A 23,023-nucleotide genomic window follows, 5' to 3' on the forward strand; every position below is an offset into this window, starting at 1 on the left:
GCTAAATGAATTTTCTGCATCTGTCTTCATTGCAGAAAATGTGAAGGATATTCCCACATTTGACCATTCTTTTTAGGTGTCAAATCTGAGAAACTGTCCCAGACTGAGGTGTCAGTAGAGGAGGATTTGGAACAAATTGATGAATTAAACAGTAATAAGTCACCAGGACCAGATGTATTCACCCAAGATTCTGAAGAAACTCAAATATGAAAAAGCAGAACTACTAAATATGGTATGTAATCACTTAAATCAGCTTCTGTGCCAGATGACTGGAGGATAGCTAATGTGATGCCAATTTTTTAAAAAGGCCCCACAGGCAATCCTGGCAATTACAGGTCAGTAAGCCTAACTTTAGTACCAGGCACATTGGTTGAAATTATAGTGAAGAACAGAATTATCAGACACACAGATGAACACGACTCCTTGGGAAAGAGTCAATAGAGGTTTTGTAAAGGGAAATTATGCCACATCAATCTATTAGAACTCTTTGAGGGTCAACAAACATGTGGACAAGGGCAATTTAGTGTACAAAGAGTATTTAGACTTTCAGAAAGCTTTTGACAAGGTCCCTCACCAAAAACTCTTAAGCAAACTATGAAGTCATGGGATAAGAGGGAAGGTCCTCTCCTGGTTCAGTAACTGGTTAAAAGACAGGAAATAAAGGATAGGAATAAATGGTTGGTTTTCAGAACGGAGATAAATAGTGGTGACCCTCAGGGGTCTGTACTGGGACCAGTGTTCAACATATTCATAAATAATCTGGAAAAAGGGGTAACCAGTGAGGTGGCAGTGTTTGCAGGTGATACAAATTACTCAAGATAGTTAAATCCAAAGCAGACTAAGAGTTACAAAGGGATCCTGGGTGCCTGGGCAAAAGAATGACAACTGAAATTCAATGTTGATAAACGCAAAGTAATGCATATGAGAAAACATAATCCCAACTATACATAGAAAATTATGGGGTTTAGATTAGCTGTTACCATTCAAGAAAGAGATCTTGGAGTCATTATGGATAGTTCTCTGATAACACTCATTCAATGTGCAGCAGCAGTCAAAAAAAAAAAGCTAATAATGGTTGGAACCATTAGGAAAGAGAGAGATAATAAGACAGTAAATATCATAATGCCTCTCTATAAATCCAAGATATAGTCACACCTGGAATAGTGCATGCAGTTCTGGTCACTCCATCTCAAAAAGGATATATTAGAACTGGAAAAGGTACAGAAAAGGGCAACAAAAATTGAGAGGCATGGAACATCTTCCATATGAGGGGAGATTAAAAAGACTGGGACTTTTCAGCTTGGAAATGACATGTCTGAGAGGGAATATGATAGAGGTCTATAAAACCATGAATAGTGAGGAGAAACCGAATAGAAAGTGTTATTTACCCCTTCCCATAACACAAGAACCAGGGGTTAACCAATGAAATTAATGTGTAGCTGTTTTAAATCAAACAAAAGAAGTACTTCTTCACACAATACAACAACAACCCGTGGAATCATTGTCAGGGGATGTTGTGAAGGCCAAAAACATAACTAGGTTCAAAAAAGACTGAGATGAGTTCATGGAGGATAGATCCATCAATAACTATTAACCAAGATGGTCAGGAATGCAACCCCATGTTCTGGGTGTCCCTCAACCTCGGACTTCCAAAAGCTGGGAGTGGATGAGAGTGGATGGCTCACTTGATGACTGCCCTGTTGTGTTGCTTCCCTTTGGAGCACCTGGCGTTGGCCACTGTCAGAAGACAGGATACTGGACTAGATGGACCATTGGTCTGACCCAGTAAGGCCGTTCTTATGCTATACATGTCTAATGTACCTGTCTGCATTTTTGGTTTTCCTTCAAATGAGTTTTAGACCTGTGTATTAGCTATTTGCATACTCCTGTGGAAAACAAATGTAGGTCTGCCACATTTCATAAGCACAAAGTATATCAGGTACTTGCTGGAACAAACAGCAGAGACGTGCCTCCTCAGATGTATAATCTACATGGATTTCTCTGCCTGCTTTTGATTTGGCACATCTTCAAGTTACCTCGGAGATCAAAATGCAAAATTCAGCAAGCAAGGACATTCTATGGATTTGTGACACTCTCTGGGGACTTATCTGTTCATAAATCAATGAACAGATTACACACATCCACATATGTAGATTTTCCATCTGTGACAGATGGAATGTGGATACCATTCTTCATTTTAAGGCACCCAAGCATAATTCAGTGCAATGTTACAAACACCTTCATTTTATTTAACACTGTGCTGTAGGAAACAATGCAACTGAAACTAAATGACAATTGTAAGCAGGAGTGCAGCATTTTTTTGTATATGTGGCATGCCTCTCTGTATTGAAGGGCACAGCACACCCTGGTTTCTCCATTGAAGCATGGGTGGCATTTTCCAGACACAAAACCAATTTATTATATGCCACAAAATGATTCAAGTCTCTCAGGGTCGGCCTTAGGGAAAATGGCACCCTAGGCAAACTAGTATTTTGTCACCCCCACCATTGCCCCGAGACCCTGCTGCCTCCTCCCCGTACGTAATTTGTACTGGAAAAGGGGCCAAGCCCTGAACAAACTAAGCACTGGCTGGGCGGCCAGAGAGTGGTGGTTACTGGACAGCCCCCCTGGCTCTGAAGGCAGCGCCGCCACCAGCAGCAGCAGAGAAGTAAGGGTGGCATGGCATGGCATGGCCACACTTACTCCTGCACTGCTGCTGGTGGCGGCGCCTGGGCAGCCGGAGAGTGGCAGCTGCTGTCTTGGCGCCCAGCTCAGAAGGCAGCACCACCGCCAGGGGCAGCAGCAGTAGTGTAGAAGTAACGGTAACTGTTCTGCCTTCAGAGCTGGGACCCCGCCAACCACCACCTCTTCTACGAAATGACGAGGTCAGGTATGCCACCCACTTTCCACTCCTTTTTGGGGGGCAAGGTGGCTTTAAAAGAAGACTTTAAAACATTCTCATTGGCTTCCATGACCCCAAAACAGAAGGAGAAGACCAGACCAAAGGATTTTCTGAGAGGCAATGACTGGTGGGTGGGTGTGTGCTGCCTTCCTGCTTATTGATTCCCGCTCCCTGTCCCTGCTTCTTTCCTTTTTCCTGCTCCCTGAACTCAGTGTTCTGGTTCCTGTCGCTGCGTGTGTGTGCACGTGTGTGCGCATATGTGTCTTAAGTGGCTCATGGTTATTACATGTCGTGATTGACCACCTACCTGCATGTCTTGCTTCAATTCCTTTGTGTTTAGGGATTGCTGTTCTGGGGTGCATCAGACTATTTTTCCTATCCTCTCTCTCACACTCTCTCAGCTTTTCATCGGATTCTGAAATCAACTGTACTGCACAAATCAGCACAGTAAGGTGAGATAAGGCAGGGTGTATGGGCTATCTGAGGAAAGAGGAACCAACCAGATGATGTTCCTGACCAGAACGTGAGCCATGGTCCAGAGCAACAGGTGTTGTGGCCAACCTGCCAACGGAAAGCATTCATTTGTTACTCACCAGCTGTCCAGTACACCAAGAGCATTAACAAAAGCTGTATTTTCTAATACCTTTTCTAGCCTCTCTGTTCACCGCCTTCTGTCTGTCTGTCAAAAACAAGAAAAGCAAATACCCGTCACAAAATCAGGACTGAGTAAAATTAACCCTTTCCTTTTCATCGGCGAAAGGTTGTTGGTAAACTGAAACATTTTGATAATTGCCTCCAAAAAGAGAGATTTTAACACTTTTTGATTTTTGTTTTGCATAATTACTCCATTTCAGTTTTACTTGTTTTGATTTCTTGTTCTTTCTTGGGTTTTGATTAATAAACTTCCATCTTCAGAATGAGTGCTCTTGAACATTTGCCAAGAAACGGAGGAAACCAGCATCTCCATAGAAAGAACCCGGAATCTTTGTAACACTGGTTCAATGTTGGACAGTGAAAGAGTTTAAAAACCCACCTTTAACTCTTTTGACCCTTGAGATCAATACAATAGGGAAATTCAGGTGACTTAAAAACCTGTAGCTTTCTTATGATAGCTTTCTTTGCTTCTGTCAGTTGGTTTAACAACTCCATGTATTTCTGCTGTCTTGGCATTAATGCCCTCCCTGACACATCCTATTTCCAATCCCAGAGTCAAAGGACCTCATCCAAAGACCACTGAAGTCAAGAGGAGTCTTTCCATTACTTCACTGGTCTTTAGATCAAACCTATAATGGCCTATTTATCCTTGATATCACAAACCCGAATGCATTCAATATTCCATTTACATGACCTAAAGAAAGGAAGTCAACTAAAACTAGTTGGTCCTTGTATTCTCAGTTACCATCCAGTACAGAACAGCTAAGTACTTCAGCATCTGTGTAGTCTATAAACATTGCATATCACAATAAACAATAAAGATAAAGTATTCCTTCTCGATATGGGGATGGAGTGTCACGTACAGATTTAAAGGAAATGTTGATGGAATAAGGAAATAATTGCAAAGGGACATAATCAAGTCATTCAACATGTTCATATTTATTCTAAGCAGGTAAATGTCCTCCAGTCCATGTCTCCACATTTTCAAAAAAGCTTCACAGATTTCATCCATCCACACAATTCAATCAACTTTAATGGGAGTCCTTTCACTCTAAAATCCACACAACTTTCTGAAGTTTAAAGGGTGCATCTTCAACCAGCTTTCAGTTGCATGCATTCCATTTTGTGTATGCAACTGACTGTACTCTTAGAAGTGGCCATGTACCCCAGTTGCTGGGGTAGAATGAGTGCACACCCTTAGCTGTGGACACACACTTCTCCACACACAACAGCAGGTTTCAAAATAAGAGGCCTGAGCTGAAAATTCAGCTCAAAATGCCTATTTAAAAATCCCAAACTCAGCCACTAAGCAAAAAAGCATAACTTCATTTCTGAAGGACCTATATTGTGTTTTTTGGGTTTTCTTGCTGTAGACCCAGAGAAAGACCATAGTGGTCCAGTACCTACAGTACAAAAACACCAGCCATTGGAGCTGCAAATTGATGGCTTGGAATTAAGGTGACCAGATGGCAAGTGTGAAAAATCAGGACGGGGGTGGAGGCTCCTATATAAGAAAAAGCCCCAAATATTGGGACTGTCCCTATAAAATTGAGACATCTGGTCACCCTGCTTGGATTCCAGGAGACCCAGGAAAAATCCAAAATTTCCATAGTGGGAAATGAGAATCAGTAGACAAAGATAACTTCTACCCATTCTTAGAAACCACAAATGACTGGTTTTAGGTCTAAGGTGAGAATAAAAACAGTTGAACTGTTTAGAAAGTCCCTTCCAGACATAGTTCAGCTTAATCTATTACACTCCCAAAATGTGTAAACAACTTGATTTCACAATATTTAATCATTTACATGCAATATGGATAAACGCATTAGCATGAGGTTTCCCTAACTATGCTTTTTGAAAGCTCTCCATGTTTCTTATCGACATAAAGAAAACGGAAAACAGGAATTATCACATTATATACTACAGCCATTTTGTTGCGGAAATGGAGCATGAAGTAAATAATGTAGTTCCTTAGCTGTAGTAAAAGAGAGCTGTATGACCATGCTGTCCATTAATCCCTGGCAACCAGTGTTTTTACCTCCTGCCATGCTCGATTGCTAACTTTGGTAAGCAAGGTAGGGCCTGTTCCATGAAAAAATATACCTGCCTTTGTGTGCATTTATAGCACAGTGTTCTTCGGAGAAAAGGTAGAGACTGCACAAGTAAACACGCCATGTTATTTAATGTTTGATATCACCATTAATGAAGTGGCATTTTCATTCACTTTTCTGCACAGGTGGAATTTGGCAGTGAGACGTTTGTCATCGATTCATGTAGCCAGTTATATCTTTGGCTACTCCTCCTACTGGTCTCTCCTGAGAGAGAAGTAAGGTTTGTTATCATTATCATTCTTTGTCATTTGTGTTACTGTAGTGCGCGGGCACTCTAGTCATAGACCAGGACACTGTGCTAGGTGCTGTACAAACACAGGGAAAAAAAGCCACTGCCTGCCCTTGAGAGCTTACAGTCTGAGATAAAAGACAACAGATGGCTACAGACAAACCAGGGAGCAGCACCAGGAAACATGAGACAATATTGGTCAGCACACTAAGCAGTCTCTCACCTCACCAGCTGCCTAGCCACTGTCATTGCCCCATGACTGGTCTCAGGATGCCTACACATTTGCTAAATACCCCATGACCATGCTAAGTGTATTCTGCTGTGTGTATTCGACCTATCCAGCCTAAGGTGAAATTATTGTCTCTCAGATCTGGATAATCAGGACATGTCAGTATGCCTTGAATTAACTGATTTAAAGGATGCATGGGAAACTCTGGACCATTTGCTCTGTTGGTTCTCTGCTGCAATTCTCTGCAGATGAATTGCTGTGGAGTGGACTTTGCACACCTGCAGGTGTTCCTTGGCAGGACTAGATACTCGGTCCTTTTCATTTTCACGCAGCTTTTTCAGCAACACTATCACTGTGTGCAGTGTAAAGATTAATACTTTACATATACTGTGACCCTAAGTGCCCGTCAGTGCTCGGGTGGTCAGATGTCCTGATTTTATAGGGACAGTTCTGATATTCAGGGCTTTCTCTTGTATCTGATCATGCTACTCAGTGCCCACTGGCAAAGGGTTCACTGTTATGTAACAGCAACTCCTGTCAGGCCTGACAAACTCACTACACCTAACACACTGCTGTCCTGATATATATCTATAACGAACGTCGTGTGAAATATCAAATCAAAGCCAGTGACACACTGGTCATCAATATCATTGTGAAATGTACATATTAACACGACATGAGGAGTTATGGAGACTCACCGATATTAGGCTTTAAAGTCTGTAACCAAACAAAGGGAGAAACAGGTATTTACGTGCAAACTGAGCCTAGGCGTGCCAGGCACAACAGGCAGTTCACTGCCAGCTGAGGTAAACACCAGTGACCAGGAGGATGAAGAAACCGCATGGCATCAGCACACCAGAATCTGAACGCCAGGGTCTTATCCTGACTCTTGAGACAAAAACAATCAATTTCACGGATTAGAAGAAGCAAAAGGGCATGTCCTTCTCCATCACTGAGGGGACAAAGAGGCCTACGCTTTTTGTATCTTTGAACGGTGGATCCTCTGCCACATGATTGGGTGACACTGAAAGTTTGCTTTAGGTAAGATATTTAGCTTAGTCCAGGATTAAAGACAGTTAAACTTTAGTCATTTAGAAGCTTTCATATATTTGTTTTATTTGAAGCCATTGTAACCATTTCTGCCTTTATTATTTCTGCTTAGTAACACTTAAATCTTAGTTCTTGGTTAATGAAATTCTCTTTGTTTTATCATAAGCATATCTGAGTGCTGTTATATGAAGTGGTGCAAATCCTGCTCCAGTCAAGTGGCTATGTACTGTATCTTTCTAGAGACAGCAGACGTGATAATTTCGGAGATAATTCGGGGACAGGGCCTTCTGGAGAGAGCAGGGACTGAAGTACACTGGTGGTTAACCTGCAAGGCAATGTTAGGACTGGTGGAGACATGAGAAATCTGCGGAACTGGCAAACAAAGTGCAATGGGAAGGAATTGTCACTTGGTTTAGCACCAGCCATTCCATTGACACTGAGGCAGAGGGGTAACAGGGTGATTTCCAGCCCTGGACACGCCGAGGAAGCGTCACATACACTGTCGGGTATTGGAAGTGGGAACAGGCCCTGATGTAGCTCTGTGTGATGTGACACAAAGAGGCTTCCCAGCTTCCCAGGACTTGGGCCCAAAACTCCAACAGGCTCCTGTTGGGAGCAAGCCAGGATGCTATGGCTAGTGAAGACCTTTCAGGATACATGTAACATTAGGGTTTGTCTATACGAACACTAGTGGGGTGTAGGTCTACCATGCACTAAGCGTCCATGTGGACCTTTCTGCCATGCACTAGAAGTTCTGCAGTGTGCTTGGACCTAGCCCTGTTTGAAATGAGATCCAAACATTTCCAAACAGAGAATGAGGCTATGTTTACACTGACGGCGGCAAAATCGCCAACGCCAGATCAATCTTTCAGGATCGATTGAGCGGTCAGTGAGACCCGCTCAATCGATCAGGAAGTCGACTGAGTAAGTCCACCCCCTCAAGTAGCTCAGCGCAGTGTAAACAGCACGCAGAAGCAGTCGACGTGAGTTATGCAAACTACTCTGCGTAGTTTGCGTCCGCAATTTCCAGGTAAGTGTAAACCAGCCCTGAGCCTGACAAGTTTTACAACTGCTGAGTAATGCCACTCTGTCACAAGACAGGAGAAGTGACCCTTCCTCCTTGCGGCCCGTGCTGCGATGGCTCTCTCAAAATAAACCAGCAAAAGTGCAAGCTGAAATTATCAGCCAGGGCTATTTGCCAGAGAACATATCATTGCTAGTTATCTGAAACAGACAGCTTCGTCTCTCTCCTTTTATTAGTATATTCCTTTTGCTCACAACCTCTCAGTTTCGCTCAGAGAAGTTATTGCCAGCACACACAGGAAAAGTTTAATTTAATGCAGAAATGGGCACAAAGTGGTCATGCTTCATTAAGAGCAAATGGAGCAAACTTAGGTGTAACAAAGCAACGATTTCACCATAGCTATCTGATTTCCCATTTTGCAGAATTTATGCCTCCCCTGTCTACTCCTCTCCTCTCCCATTAAAAGTTGCTGGCTGCTCACTAGAGTAATTTTAAAAGTTTGGGAGGTCTGGGCTAAAGTTATGGTGCTACACACAAGAACTTAATTGCACTTGAGGTTCAGAGCCCTAATTGCTTTCTCCTATACATTTTGTGCCTATGGTAATGAGAAGTGCAAATATGCCCTAGTCAGTAGGAAAGACAGCATCATCTGTTTTTCAATTAAATTATCCAGCTCAACAATTTCTTATTGATACCAGCACCAGATGGAGGGGTGGGCCCAGCATGCCAAACACAGCACTTGATTTTCTTTTCCAGATTCCAAAGCTTTTCATTTTAAATTCAATTTTTTTCCTTGGAAAAAGAATATTTTCTCTTCCTCTGTTAATCAAGAATCAGATTCCTCTGTGGCAAACAAATGACACCATATGATACAGCCCGACTGTGTAACTGAGGGCTGAAACAGACTCACATCTTCTATGGATAGGGGACATGTCACAAACCTTGACCACCGGGTTACTGGGGCATATCCGCTACATGCCCTCTGTCCCCTGACACAGCGGGCTTAGCTCACTGCTTTCCTGCCCTTACTGAACAATAATTCAGTCTTTACCTATTCTGGCCTGATCTTACATGGGAGTTTTCCCGTTGACTTTCATGGGAGAGCAAAACAAGGGTTTTCTTTCCCAACTGTGCGTGATCCCATGAACAGTTCAATACATAATCCCAGAGAATGAGCACAAATGCTCTCCCGGCCCTCAGAGATGTGAGATGTGAACCCTAAGGAAAAGCAGACGAGTTACATTCCAATGAACTATTCCCAGTAACACCGGGTTAACTAATGGTTAATCTGCCACAGGTGCAGCTCACCAGGCAACCTGCCTCTAGATAAACGGAACAAGTACAAGAAACTCAAAAACCTTCCAGGATTAGAAACCGTAACCAAAAAAAAAAGAGGATTCAAAGAATATTAAATAACTAGCTGGATGGGCTAAGTAGCAGTTTAAAGGAACTTAATTGTACCTATGGGTAAAGATCTTAAATACAGCTTGAAAGAAAGTAGCAATACAACTGAAAAATCTTGCCAGTAGCAGTAATTTGACTTCCTAGCAACCCGGCAAATTGAAAAATAATGTTTCTTTTTAACAATAATTAGGCAATAATTAGACAATTAAAAATTTCCAGAGCTGGCTCCTGTATGCACTCAAGAATAACAGGGATCTTCTAAATATACAGAAAGTGCATCTACAACACACACAATTTTACTTTACAACCAAAATCGTTTGATCTATATTTTTAGGAGATAAATACAGCACTCTCCATTATGTAATGGAAAATACTGGCATTGCCTTCAATAACGTTCTGTCGAAGCAAGAGAAAAGATAACTTGCTCCTTGTATTCTTTCAAAAGCTGCAGCTGGTAGGGTAGCAAATGGGGAAAAGCCAGTGTTCAGAAGAGCTCATTCGCATGCTCTGCAGTCTCTAACCTTGTCTCCCAAAGCCAAGGCTGATGTGTCCCAAGCCAAATTGAATCTAAGATGTATGCAGTAATGAAAGGGCAACATTGCATGAAAACCTCCACTTTTCAGTTAAAGGAGCCACGGCTTATTAAATATGCAAAAATTACAATGTCACTGTAACTTTGACAATTAGGCTTTTCTTTCTAATGTTTAGGCACTGTACCAGAAGGAATGAAACAGCTCAAGTTTTTTTACTGCTTGCTACTGTAGGAGAGTAAAGAGTTGAAGCTGGACAAATGGTCAGGCCTAAGCTACAGGGAACCAGGTCAAGGCAAGAGCAAACCTTGTTTCTGCTAATTTTGGTGTGAATTCTAGTTAGAGTCTGTTATCTCTCTTTTTCTCCTCCCTTCCTGGACATCTGCGCAGGGGATGAGTCTATTGCTATTTCTGTGCAAGGTCTTTTGGTGGGAAAAAGCATTATCTTCCTTCCCCCCCTAGCATGCCTTTACTTCAAAGAATGTTAGTGTAAAATGTATAGGTTTTAAGGTGATGTGCCTGCCCTCTGTATGGTAATCCTGTAAACAACAAACAGGGGCGGGTATAATTAAATTCATTATGTAGTTGTTAATATTCATTTTATAGGTGTCAGTGTAACCAAATACGGGTCTATGGGGAGTTGCTGGAAATGTATACATTTACATACTGTTATGGATAAAAGAATTGTAAAGTAACCCCCTCGTTGCTCACTCACGGCGTCGAGGTAGAACGAGCAGGCAATAAAGGGTTCCATTTCCCCAATCCAACCCCAGGACAACCAGTTTGGTTATTTCTAACAGCTACCTGTATATATTCCTAAAAGAATTTACCTGAGTGTGACATTACCCAGGTACAGTCTGGACTGACAGACAGCTGTGTCCCCTCAATTATCCACCCTGGGGTTCCTTTTACCCTGCCTTATTGTGACAGCTACCACTTCTGGTCTGCTCACACCCAGCCTCCAGCATGTAAATTACTCCCAGTTATACTGTCTAAATGCTATAGCCAGTCACTCATGAATTACACTGCAGGGCAACACCAGCAAGAATTCCCAGTCCTAGACTTTTCCCCAGAAATAAAAGGTAAAACGCAACTAACACCTAAACTTAACAAGCTAAGTGAATTCAAAGCAAAGTGGGAGAAATCATGCCCATGGCTAGACTTGTTAAAAGCTGAGGCGTCTTTGTCTCAGGGCTCTCCCCTGGAATCCATCTTCTAAGCAACACCAAAGACTGAGAATCTACCCACCAGGAGGGCAGGCCTGGTTGCAAGGGGCATCTCTCCCAGCCTGTGTGGTAAGCTGAATACAGATTGACATATTAATCTTGGGTTAAGATATAATTTATCTTTTAGTTAATTGTGATTAACTCCTTGATTTATAAATAATCTGACTTAGATTCACTTAAAATCTTGCTGTCGTCAATAAACTTATTTGTTTGCTTTATCTAAAACAGTGCGTGTGGATTGAGTGTGTGCAGAGACCTCGCTTAGCGTGACAGAGCTGGTGCATACCAATGTCTTGGATAAATTGATGAACAAGTGTAAATGGCCTTGCAGGGTGCAGTGTGCAGCACTGAACCCGGCAAGGCGGCAGTTCCTGGGGTTGCGTCTGGGACTGGGGGTGTTTTCTGGGGGGTCTATCCCATGAGTGGCTGGCTGGAGTGCTCCTTCACTAGGTGAGGCACTGATTACACGCAGGAGGCTGGGCGTGGGCTGACCCAGGAGTGGGTGGTTCACACAGCAAAGCGGGGTAAGTCGGGACCCAAGAGTGACGAATTGGGGTGACACAGTTACATACCAGTCCAGGGTGCAGGGAGGGAACGTCACAATGGCATAATAAAAATACAGAAAAATCAGCATCCAGATTACAGAAATAGCCCTAAAAGGCTTTTCTTCCCAGCACAGAAAAGCTAAAACCCCAGCGTGCACAACTCTTCCATAATATTCCACCTACCCACATTCATTTCCTCATTATTTAGACGCTGCAGATGTGAACATGAGCTCATTAAAGTTGCTTCTGGAGCCCTCCTGCCAGACAGAGTCGGCAGCAGCAAGGGCCGGGTTCTACATCTACGGTCCCTGTCAATGATACCACACCAAACCGGCTCGAGCCCTCACCCAGTCACCTGGGAAATCTTACACCACCCCCCCTGACTGCCCCAAAGGGCAGTACTTCCCCTCTCGCCAGCACAGCGTCTGAGTGTCAAAAGTAAACTTTTTAATACCAGGAAGGAAGTAACACAGCACTGGTTTGGCAAACAGAATTCATTAAATCAATGAGCCAAACCCACCCCAGAGTATGGGGTGTGTCCTTCTTTCGCCTTGCCCTTCTTGCTTTCTCCTGTACTGACTGTTGTAGTTGCAGTGTCCACCTCTCGGTTGGGGCTCATCCAGTCCCCTTCTGCAGGCTTGACCAGGCCTCATCTGCTGCTGTCCTCCCCGAGTCCCCGCTGGTGGCTCTCGCCATCTGGAGATGCCTACCTCTCATGGCTCCCGCCGTCTGGAGGTGCCGACTGATCCTGGCTCCCGCCGTCTGCTGCTGCTGACCGCTCGTGGCTCCGCTCTGCTGGTTGTCAGTCAAGGTTTCCCAGTTCCTCTAGTGGTTCAGCTCTTAGTGAATGTCAGCTTTCAGCTCTTGGGAAAACCTTCTGCTGACACAGGAGCAACGTCCCTGCTTTTAACAAACAAACGACTCCAAGAGGAATCATTCATTCTACCTTTTAACAGTGGGAGGAGACCGTCAATCCAGGCCTGAAGGTGGCCCTTTGCCAGGGCTAGTGCAATCTTAACAGGAAACTCTGACCCTCTCCACACTGCCCCGGCAACGCTTAAACATCCGTCCACCACTGTGGTTGGGCTCTGTTTAGGTGAGAGTGAATTTTTCATCAGAACAGGCTAAACACAGCTCTGCTGCCATTTGTTCATACCATCGAAGGACAACATTTCATTACCCCTGCCATTAACACAAAAGTGACTTGTAACACAATACCAGACACACTGGCCATTTCCCATCATGCTCAGCACCTAGTGTGCTTACGCAATATGCTGAGTACTTAACTGTACTCATGCAAATACAAAGCCCATGCAAATAAAGTGCCCCCCTTTCAGCTGCTGAGCAGGGGGAGTGCCACTCAAACACTCAGACCTGGCTTACACTTACAACGGAGGTGCCCAGATTGCTCACCTAGCAAAAACCTGGAAGATGAAATCTCTAACTGGGGCAATTAAACGCAATGGACCCAATTCATCCTTGGTGTAACTCTGCAGAAGCCAATGCATCCCATCTGCTTATGCCAGGTCCCAATTTAGTAAGAATTATTCACGTTTCCACGGAATGCAGAAGAGAGAAGCTCTGATACAATTCCATGATATTCCACTGCAGCTCTAAAATGAAAACCTCATGGAAAGGAAGAAGAGAAACAAGGAGTGCGATTCAAACTCATTACAAAGTAAGTCACAAAAGACACTTAATCATGATTTTCTTTCAGAAGGGAAAACAATATTAGAAATCTGGAATGACTAAGATTTGCATTAGAGTCCAATATAGTTTCCCGCTTCTCATCTTCATTTTTCCTTAAGTCTTTTGTGGGAGTCATTAAAAAACATTGAGCATCATCAGAGTCATAACAAATAAACTTCTGTCCATTAACAAGAGCCTGGAGCTTAGCAGGGAATAGCACAGATAGATCAATGCCCTGGTGAAAAACAAATCTGCTTTCAATGATAGCAGCTTTCTTCCACAGACCGTAGCAGGGAATGTACACAGACGCTCTCCTGAAAAGAAATAATCTGCTCTCCCTTCGCTACCCACTGGAACACAATCATTATCCTGTGCCGTACACAGTTATTATCGAGGTTCAGCTAAGAGCTCGTGTAGAGACAGACTCACCTTTCCAACAGGTCACTGATTTGTACACACACTGCCTTGAAATACGTTCCTCTTTATGTACCGAGATGTAGGATCTGCACGAGCACATGCACTTTTCTTTTGACAACGTGCCCAAACGGGAAGCGCATTGGAAATGTGGGCTGCACAGTCGTCTGGCTTTCTCATTTGGAGGAAGAGGATCAAATTTTATCTCCAAAATTATTTCAGATAATAATGGTAAATGTATACCGGGGAATATTTTCCCATTGCTCAACAATGAGACCAAACCTCCTAAGATTAGGGTTTTGCTAAAATCCTCAGTGGTGCCAGTTTAATTCGTGGCGGGTAAACTCCATAAGGTTTGATGGTCAAGCCCAAATAAGTATCTAAACCTTGAGCAAACAATCCAACCCCGACTCTGATCCGAACTGGCATCCACCCAGGCAGACTCCTCAACCCTGTGTGGGGCCTGAGGGGCACGGGGATCCACCTGCACAGATCCAGTTGCAGAATCAGGGCTCTAGTATGTCTCCAGCATTAGGGTGGAAGTGCCATGAGAACAGGCTCTCGTGTGAATTCCTTGTCCCCTGCTCCCACTTGGACCAGAACACGATGTGGAGGTATTTTGGCACATCTGCTCCCAGGAAGTGCAGACTCGTGTGGAAATGAAAGCCAGATGCTTTTATAAAGTTATCCACATTTTAAAAACTTCAGAAAGTCTCCAGTTCAAGCCCTGGCGCAGGCTCGGCTCAGGTCTTGCTTTATCCAAACCAGTCTGCCATTCCCGACGGCGGTCAGCGAAAAGGTCCTGTAGGCGTTCCCACTCTTTGGAGATTCCACTGTGGACAGTTAATTGGTTGGTTGTATTCATGTCTCTGCTTACAGCAGTGGCTGCTGGTGATTTGTGAAGCACACGAGGATCCTTCAGGAGAAGATGTTCAGTGTAAACGTGAGTGCCAACACGGGGCACCGAGTCCTGGCCACAAAAGCTACCTTTGCTTTGCGACAGAACAGCATAAGAAGGGGAATTCTGGCGGGAGGCCATCAAGGATTGTCTTCAGATGGACGTGTGGTGAGCACCCCTCCCTGCTGTGCGTGTCTCAGTTCATTTCTCTAACCCTCTGAAAACGTCGCCACCCCAGCAATGACTTAGCGCCCATCTCTCCAGGCCAGGGAGCTGGGCACTCGCCGCTGAGCCATCCTCTCCTCTTTGGGACCGTCACGCCGCTCACTGGAGGAGGTTGTCTGTTTGCCCCTGATGCCACTGTTAAAAAGATGCCTCGGCAAGGAAAAGCCCCAAGTGTTTTCCTGCTCTGGGCATCAAACAATACCTCATTTATCTGCAAGGGACATGGCAGTAGAGAACGTCAGAGGAAAAGAAGCCAGTTAACCCCCGCACTCCACAGACCAATTGCTGGCCTTGTGGTCTGGACACCACAGGGCCCTGAGGGCTTCCTCAAATCCTGTCCAGCAACCTTCCAGTCAAGTGCAGCCTCCAAGCCCCGAACGAGCAGCTGCACCACCCCACCCCTGTACAGCGGCCATAACTCCACCCCCCTGCGTGCTGAGTTATGGCACAATGAATGATATCAGCCCCAAGCGGTGCAGCCATCTCGGCAGCTCCTTGAACCTGGGGCTGCCGGGCTCGGGGCTGCTCTCAAGGCCCCAGCCTAGCCAGGAAAGCTGCTTTTACCTGCCAGAACAGTGCAAAACCGTCTTAGTGGGGCCAGAATCTTGCTGAAGGTCTAATGTTCTGGCAGCCAATTCCTGGAGGAGGGGGGCGAGGTTCTGCACCCAGCCAGCCCCTTAGGATGGTGCACCGTTGGTGGGGGACCAGGTACAGCCCTGCCCCCAGCCTGCCCCGTTCCAGACAACTAGACCCCATGAGAGCACTGGGAGGAAACAAGGCTACACTCCCCCCACAGAGGGCAAACGCAGAACTCCCGTTTCAGCAAGAGGTTTCCTGATCTCTCTTTTCTCGCCCACTCACTCAGGGCAGGCCAGAATCATGCCCTTTACGAAGGCAGAGGGCAGTTCAGAAAGGGTGCCGAACTGAATGGAGAGCCAGCTGGGAGGAATGATGTGGTGCTGTCTTCCTGCCCTCCTGGGGCCGATCACCTTATCCCATCACGCCATTACCAGCAATGCAGCTCTGAGCGTCAGTCATTCTCCCCAGACGCTGCTGAGATATTGCTGCTATGACTACATAACACGATAACTCTCCATGTACTCACCTCGCTGAGGAAGGATCTCCTGATTACAGTCTTCACTCCAGCGAGGGTTTAGGGAATAGTTTCGAGAACAGACGATTTGTTGAGCGGTGACAGATTTGTATAAATCATGTTTGCTCCATGCTGAGTGTAGTGAAGCTGGGCTGGAGTTCTGCATCTTTTGCTGTCTTTCTTTCTGTAAATTGCCCGATGGAGTCGGCAAACGTGCTATCTTTGATTTCGCCATATTCCAGAAAAGCATTGTTCACTAGCTCGTAAAAGGCATTGTTCACTAGCTCGTAAAACCTCCATGCGAAAAAACACAGTGAAACTGTCGTGTGTTTGGGTTTTTTTTGTTTGTTTAATGAAGAAAAAGGAGCTATGCAGCAGCAGTCGAGGCTGTATCTCGGATTTGCTTCCTTTGTGGGCCGGTGGGGGCTTTTTTCCCTATTAATGAACAAAGTCGTCAGATTTATTAGGAGGTGCCGTAATTGGAAAAGGTAAAAGGATGTTGTCTAGTCTGCTGAGTGGCCCCACAATCTGGCTCCATTATAGAAAGAATTATAAAGCCATATTCATTCTGACTGTGGGATGTTGGCCAGACCATAAAATAATTACTAATTTATCAGTATCCCATCTTGATTTAAAAATTGCCAGTGACTGAGAAACCACGATGACCCTTGGTGAATTGTTCCAGTGGTTAATTACTCTCACCATTAAATATTTACATCTTATTTCTAGGCTGAGTTAGTCTAGCTTCAACTGTAATCAAGTCACCCCTTAGCCTTCTCTTTGTTAAGCTAAATAGATTGTACTACTTAAGTCTATCACTATAAGGCAAGCTTTTAAATTTTTCATCATTCTCGTGGCTCTTCTCTGAACCTTTAGCAATTTATCAACATCCTTCTTGAATTGTGGGCACCAGAACTGGACACAATATTCCAGCAGCTGTGCCAAATATAGAGGTAAATAACCTCTATACACCTACTCAAGATCCCCTGTTTATGCTTCCCTGGATCTCATTGGCACTTTTGGTCACAATGTCACACTGGCAGATCATGTTCAGCTGATTATCCACCACAAGCCACAAATCTTTTGCCAAGTCACTGCTTCCTAAGATAGAGTCCCCCATCCCGTAAGTATGGCCAACATTCTTTGATCCTAGATGTACACATGTTCATTTAGACATATTAAAATACATATGGTTTGCTTACGACCAGTTTACCAAGCGATACAGATTGCTCTAAATGAGTGACCAGTCCTCTGTTATTTACCATTCCTCCAATTTTTGTGTCACCTGCAAAATTTATCAGTGATGGTTTTTATGTTTTCTTCCAGGTCATGGATAAAAGTATTAAATAGCGTAGGACCAAGAACTGATTTCTGCAGGACTCCACTAAAAACACACCCACTAGCTGACAATTCCCTGTTTACAGTTACATTTTGAGTCCTATCAGTTAATCAATCTTCAACCCATTTAATGTGCCATATTAATCTTATATCATTCTAGTCTTTTAATCAAAATGTGATGCGGTACCATCACATTTTTTCTCATAGAAAAAAATGTCAAGTTAGTTTGACAGGATCTATTTTCTATAAATCCATGTTGATTTGCATTAATTACATTACCTTCCTTTAGTTCTTTATTAATTGATTCCTATATCAACCACTCCATTATCTTGCTGAGCATCGATGTCAGGCTGACAGGCCTGAAATTACTCGGGTCATTCCATTTCCCCTTTTTAAAAACTTGTACAACATTAGCCAGAGACTCCAGGAAACCCATGATTTTGCTATTGATTTTACATGGAAGACGCTCAGATACTACAATGACAGATGGCAGTATAAAACAGATAGCTCAATAGAATTATTTTCTGATTCCCAGCACCAGGCCTTAATGAAAAGACCATAGTTTCTCTCAAATAAGCATTACTTTACAACTGATCTCCCAGAACAATTCTATTTTTTTTTCTTCTGTGATACAAAACTGTCATACAAGAGCCATTTGTTTACTATCCATCAGCAGGAATGAAAAATAATTCAGGCATTATCTTTTCTTCAACTTATTTCCAATGAGGTTAAAAAAGAGTTATTTCACTGAGAAAAGAAGAAACGTAAAAATATTGCATGATAAGAAATATTCAGTGTAAAGCAAGAGAGTGTATTGCAAATATCTTTTGGCAGAAACATCAGCACAGCTTTACTCCCATATTCTGTGGTTTTCTAATAGATATAGAGGTCTTCATAACTCAAACCCCACAGATAGCACCCTCCCTGGTAGGACACTGATGGCATAAGTCTTTGAATGTATATGGAAGAGCAGATGAAGGTGATTAAAATTAGAGCTAGAATAGACCCTAGATTTCAGATATCAAAAACCCCAAAGTTTGGGGCTATTTGGACTATGAGTTTTGGTTCCGCCCATAATAAAGAAAGGCCCATTTGCAAAATTTGACTCAAGGTCTAGGTTTGGTTGGGAAACACCCTTAAAGGTTAGGAGTGTTCAGAACAATAGTTCTGGATCAGACCTAATAACCCCCTCATAGAATCATAGAATATGAGAGCTGGAAGGGACCTCAGGAGGTATCTAGTCCAACCCCCTGCTCAAAGCAGGACTAACCTCAGCTAAATCATCCCAGCCAGGGTTTTGTCAAGCCATAGCTTAAAAACCTCTAAAGATGAAGATTCCACCACCTCCCTAGGTAACCCATTCCAGTGCTTCACCACCCTCCTAGGGAAAAACCTTTTCCTAATATCAACCTAGACCTCCCCCCTGCAACTTGAGACCATTGCTCCTTGTTCTGTCATCTACCATCGCTGAGAACAGCCTAGCTCCATCCTCCCTGGAACCCCCTTTCAGGTAGTAAAAGACTGCTATCAAATCCCCCCTCATTCTTCTCTTCTGCAGACTAAACAAACCTAGTTCCTTCAGCCTCTCCTCATAAGTCTTGTGTTCCAGCCCCCTAGGTTGCCACCCACTTCTACTTCCCCGACCAAATCTTCCCTGTTTGTGAGCAGCAGGTCAAGAGAAGCACGGCCCCTAGTTGGTTGCTCCAGCATTTGCACCAGGAAGTTGTCCGCAACACTCTTCAAAAATGTCCTGGATTGTTTGTGCTCTGCTGTATTGCTCTCCCAGCGGATGTCAGGATGATTGAAGTCCCCCAGGAGAACCAGGTCCTGTGAACTGGAAACTTTCCCTAGTTGCCTGAAGAAAGCCTCATCCACCTCATCCTCCTGATCTGATGGTCTATAACAGACAGCCACCACGACATCACCCTTATTGTTCTTGCTTCTAAGCTTAACCCAGAAACTCTCAACTGGCTTATCTCCAGTTTCACACTGGAGCTCAGAGCAATCATAGTGCTCTCTGACATACAGTGCAACTCCTCCACCCTTTCGCCCCTGCCTGTCTTTCCTGAACAGTTTATATCCATCCATGACAGTGCTCCAGTCGTGTGAGTTACCCCACCAACTCTCGGTTATTCCAATCATATCATGGTGTCTTGACTGTGCCAGGACTTCCAATACCTCCTGCTTATTTCCCAGGCTTCTTGCATTTGTGTATAGGCACTTGAGATAACTGGCCGATTGCCCTACGTTCTCAGTGCAATTCAGGAGGCCTCCCCTGCTGCACCCTCCTCCTTCTGCTTCCTTGTGGTGTCCCTCTTCCCCACTAACCTTCAGGCTTAGGTCCCTGTCCCCCATCGAAGCTAGTTTAAAGCCCTCCTCACTAGGTTAGCCAGCCTGTCTGCGAAGATACTCTTCCCTGTCTTCGTTAGGTGAATCCCGTCTCTTCCTAGTAATCCTTCTTCCTGGAACAACATCCTGTGATGGAAGAATCCAAGGCCCTCTCTCTGACATCACCTGCGTAACCACCTATTTACTTCCGCAACGCGACGGTCCCTACCTGGGCCTTTTGCTAACTAATAATGACCACAGTGGAGCTAGGTTCCACATCATAAGGGCAGGTAGGATACCAAAAGAGACACAGTGACACTCAACGTTTGGAAGGAAGATCTCACAAAAATGAGAGGGTTAGTCAAAAAAAGGCCCTAAAAGTTCAAAGTAAAGGCTGTAAAACTCCAGCAGTGGCATGAATGCTACTTTAAAAACCAGCGTTAGCAGCTCTGACAGCATGCAACCCGCTGAACACAGAGAAGCAGGAAGTCATGACGCAAACGACAGTGGCTGAATGGTCAGGTGTGAGAGGCCATCCAAACCACGCAGAAATCATTCCAGAGTTGGAAATTTAACCCCAGTGAAACCAATAAACTGCAGCATACATTGTACAAGAGGGGAATTAGAAGGGCCAAACTGCATTTTGAAGAGCAAATAGCTAAAACAGCAAGAGATTATTGAAGGATAACACAAGCAGAAAGCCTGTAAAAGAATGGGCGGCCTGCTAGACCACCAGGGGATAATGGAAGCAATTAAGGAAGATAAAAAGATTGCTACGAAGCTAAATGATTTCTTTGTTTCAGTCTCCTCCACCCAGGAAGTTGGTTCTCCCCCAGGTCAGATTGCTACGAAGCTAAATGATTTCTTTGTTTCAGTCTCCTCCACCCAGGATGTTGGTTCTCCCCCAGGTCAGATTGGGTCACTTGCAGATTTAAATGAATGTAAATGGTGAATTCTCTGTAACTTGAAGTCTTCAAACCATGATTTGAGGACTTCAGTAACTCAGCCAGAGATTAGGAGTCTATTGCAGGAGTGGATGTGTGAAGTTCTGTGGCCTGCAACGGGCAGGTCAGAGTAGATGATCACGATGGTCCCTTCTGACTTATGAGTCTGTGAGAATGCTCCCCCTTCATCCCCATGAAAGAGAGAGGAGGGGTACTCTGAGCATCCAGCTGCAGAGACCAGAGCTCTTCCCCAGGGAAGCTGCAGCCCCCTCTCCTTCTAGTGGCCAAGAGGAAAGTTCATGGCATGGCAAAAAAAGGTGTGTCTTGAGGGGACGGGCAAAGATGTGGATTTAATTCAGTGCTTGGTACTTAAGAATGGCCATACTGGGTCAGACCAATGGTCCATCGAGACCAGTACTGTGTCTTCCAACAGTGGCCAGTGCCAGGTGCTTCAGAGGTAATGAACAGAACAGGTAACCATCGAATGATCCATCCTGTTGGCCATTCCTAACCTCTGGCAAACAGCAATCTCTGCCAGTCCTGACTAATAGCCATTGATGGACCTATCCTCCATGAACTTATCTAGTTTTATTTTGAACCCCGTTATAGTCTTGGCCTTCACAACATCCTCTGGAAAGGAGTTCCACAGGTTGACTGTGTGTTGTATGAAAAAATACTTCCTTTTCTTCTTTTTAAACTTGTTGCCTATTAATTTCATTAGGTGGCCCCTAGTTTTTGTGTTCTCCGAAGAAGTAAATAACACTTCCTTATTTACTATCTCCACACCAGTCATGATTTTATAGACCTCTATCATATTCTCCCTTAGTCGTCTCTTTTCCAAGTAGAAAAGGCCCAATCTTATTAATCTCTCCTCATACGGAAGCTGTTCCATACCCCTCATCATTTAGTTGCCCTTTTCTGGACTTTTTCCAATTCCAATATATCTTTTTTCAGTTGGGTCGACCAGATGTGCATGCAGTATTCAAGATGTGGGCGTACCATGGATTTATAAAGAGGCAATGTGATATTTTCTGTCTTACTATCTGTTCCTTTCCTAATGAGTCCCAACACTCTCTTAGCTAGGTAGGTGGTTGGTTGAGAAGTGGCTCAGGGCTATGGGAGATGGCAGTGTGGGCTTGAAGGGCGTGACTGGTACCAGGGTACAGACAAGAAGGAAATAATATGGCAGCTGTAGAAAAGCTATGTAACTCTTGCCCTACGCAGACCTACCCAGCAAAGCTCTTAGATACATGCATAGGGTTTAAACATGCGTAAATCCCATTGAAAGCAATGAGACTTAAGCAGCTGCTTAAGAACACGCTCAAGTGCTAATGGCTAAACTGGGGCCCAAAGGGTTAAGCTTCAATGATCTGTTTAATGCTGCCACACTGCCTCTTGTTTCTGCTCACACATCCCAGAGAGCCTCCCACAGGGGAGAGAGGGAGGGGGGATACAGAGTAGATCCCAGCAGCGGCTTAGAAATTATTGCTTCTTAATTACACACGTTGGCCTACCCTGTGCCTCTGGGAGATGCAACGCCCCGCAGCAGGCCTGCGTGCATCCACTCGTCAGCCCGACAGTCCTGCTTTTGTCTGGTTCGGCCCCAGCCTAGCACTGCTGTGACACTGCCCGTGGCTGTGTCCAGCACCACACGCAGAGGGTGAGCTTTGAAAGGCGGGCCACTCCACCCCTGCCAGCGTGATCTTGCGTGCACCATGCGTGTGAGGTCATGCTGGCAGGAGTGGGGTCATGCAGGCCAGGGAGGGCCCGTGCCACTCCCAGGAGTACCAGAATGGCTGGTGTTCTGGGGAGGCCACCCTAGCCCCCGCTCAACCCCTTCAGAAAAAGTGAGCATGACCTATGGAGATCCTGGGCTGTGAGCATGACGTGGGAAATTTGAGAGCGATTCCCAGTTCCCGCCCCCAGCCCTGTCTGCACATAGTGCCTGCATATAAACATTTCATTAAGCTTTCTGCTTCCTTCTTTACATACTTCTTATGCCTGCTCAGACATCTCTCCCTGAGTGGTGATATTTATCTAACATATTGAAAAATTATTTTAATTTCAGAAAATCTCTTTTCTTTTTCCCTAGCAACCTCGCACAGCTTAAGATAACAGAACAATGAACATTTCTGATTCATTTTATGCATTTCTAAGCATCGCCGCAACCTCGGTCAGAAAATTTAATCA

General features: G+C 44.5%; 1 long non-coding RNA gene across 1 annotated transcript in view; it reads right to left on the reverse strand.

Moving 5' to 3' along the window:
• LOC137157689 (uncharacterized) overlaps positions 1 to 23,023 on the reverse strand; it is a 48,299-nt gene that overhangs the window by 20,071 nt on the left and 5,205 nt on the right. The gene's annotated exons all lie outside the window — the stretch shown is intronic.

Source organism: Emydura macquarii, unplaced genomic scaffold, assembly GCF_026122565.2.
Source record: "Emydura macquarii macquarii isolate MOO-44397 ecotype Brisbane River unplaced genomic scaffold, CSIRO-AGI_Emac_v2 contig_1551, whole genome shotgun sequence".
Taxonomy (NCBI): Eukaryota; Metazoa; Chordata; order Testudines; family Chelidae; genus Emydura; species Emydura macquarii.